At 45.9% G+C, this 2174-nt stretch overlaps 1 pseudogene; it reads right to left on the bottom strand.

Annotated features, from left to right (window-relative positions):
• Positions 1–1055: 1055 nt before the first annotated feature.
• Positions 1056–1558, bottom strand: LOC127682510 (ras-related protein Rab-8A-like; annotated as a pseudogene).
• Between the last annotated feature and the right edge of the window lie 616 nt (positions 1559–2174).

Below are 2174 nucleotides of genomic sequence, written 5' to 3'. Positions count from 1 at the left end.
TAGATTGATGGAGAGAGACAATGGGTCGGGCAAACATGGGAGAGCCTTAGAGTGGCTGGGAGACCGCTGCTCTCTAGAAGTCAAGACCTTTGCTCAGGAAGCAGCACAAGGAAGAAGCAAGGCTCGCTCTCCTCTGCTCAGGACTGGGCAGTTGTTGTTTACAGCGACGAACCCTTCATTTGTTATTCTTCCCATTCTGCTCCTTCACATTGTTTGACATTTATTTCTGTCAGCAAAGCTCGAGAATTGTTGAGTACAATGGGCAGTTCTTTCTCCAATAGGAACAGCCACTTGAATAAAAAAAAAAATCACTTCCTGCTTTGGAGCCTAGATAGAGAGGTTTCTTCTTTTGTAGAAATATGATAGAAGCAGCTTGTAGTTTTCTTGCATGCTCTGGCTCAGGGTACCCACTGGCACTGCAACTCCCATGTGGAGGCAGGGGTGGGGGGTGAGGTTGGGAGGCAGATGCCGTGTGGGGGAGGGGAAGATGCAGTGCACTTGGCTTCAAAGCATCAGTGAGCCTTATTCACATGTAAAGTGAAGGTTTCCATAGCTCCCTGTGCCAGCCAGAGGAGGAGGAGAAGATTGAGGAGGCAGGTAGGCGGTTTTGGTGCCACTGCAGCATGTGGCCCAATGACAATGGGTCATGGGCGAGTGGTGGTGATGTCACCTCTTTCTGGATGGTAGACTCCCATCCTGCTCTGGACATGGGAGTTGTCCACTTCTTCCAAAATCCTCTAAGAGGGCTTTCATTGTTCTGTGCTTCCCTTTGGTTTGACATGTAAGGAGACAGTGGACGTGGCTGTCACTTGTCCACAACTGAGAACAGGTGAAGGTGAATGCCAGGCTTGGCCTTCAGTGGCCCTGGTGGTGCTTGGAGAATGGGGACAGACAAGCTGGGCACTGCCACTGGCCTGCCTTCTGTGGTAGAGGGACAGAAGGCTGGAGCTAGAGGCTGCTGTTGCCCTCCCTACCCAACCTCTCTCCATCTGTGGCAGGACAGCAGTGGATGGATGGGCCTGACTGGCAGATGACACAGAAAAAACAGCAAAATTCTAACTCGTTCCATCTCTGAAAGTGGAAAAGATCAGATCATTGATGGTAGCCTTCACACTAGTCTCCACCAGCTTGATCCCATAGTTGAGTGCCAGCTTTTCTCCTGCTCCTTGAACACCTGTCTCTTGTTGCTCACATCACATTTATTTCCCAACATCATCTTCTCCACATCGGCAGAGGCATGCTCCTCAACGTTCCAAATCCAATTCTGGATGTTGTCGAAGGACTTCTCATTAGTAATGTCGTAGACCAACATGATACCCATGCCACCCCTGTAGTAGGCTGTTATGATTGTCCAAAACTGCTCCTGGCCAGCTGTGTCCCCTATCTGCAGTTTAATCCTCTTGCCATCAAGCCCTATGGTGCTAATTTTAAAGACAACTCCGATGGCAGAAATGGAGTTGGAGGCATCCTCGGAGAAGCAGAACAGGACGCAGGTCTTCCCTATCCCCAACTTCCAGATTAGCAGCAGCTTGAACAGGTAAGCGTAGGTCTTCACCATATTACACTCTCCATACATTTTATTTACAAACATTGAAAAGAAAGAGCATGGGCTGGAGAGATGGCTCAGGGGTTAAGAGCACTGACTGCTCTTCCGAAGGTCCTGAGTTCAATTCCCAGCAACCACATGGTGACTCACAACCATCTGTAATGGGATCCGATGCCCTCTTCTGGCTTGTCTATAGCAGATAGCTATAGTATCCTCATATAAAAATAAATAAATCTTTAAAAAAATGAAAAGGAAGAGTATGATTTTAGAGTGTGTAAGTGGACCCATTTCTCTTCTGAGCAGTGACTTAGGAGTGTTTTCTGTATTTTCTCCTAACTTTTCTTTCTTCCTCTTGTTGAGTAATTTAATATCTCAATTACCCAAAATATTTTACAATAACAACACTATACAACTCACCTGAAAGTGTTTAGAAAGGCTTGCACGCAGAGAGTCTTGTCTTAGAATTTATGAAGCTATGATTTGTTATTTTGGCTATTTTGGGGAGCTGATGAGAATCGAACCCATGGTTTTGTGCATGCTGTACATATTATGTGTCATGAGCCATACATCTAGGCCTGTTATTCTTTTTATTTCTTTTCATATTTTTATTTGATATATTCTTTATTTA

Source organism: Apodemus sylvaticus, chromosome 4 (assembly GCF_947179515.1).
Source record: "Apodemus sylvaticus chromosome 4, mApoSyl1.1, whole genome shotgun sequence".
Lineage (NCBI taxonomy): Eukaryota > Metazoa > Chordata > Mammalia > Rodentia > Muridae > Apodemus > Apodemus sylvaticus.
The sequence above is the reverse complement of the archived record's forward strand: the minus strand, read 5'-3'. Positions and strand labels throughout refer to the sequence as shown.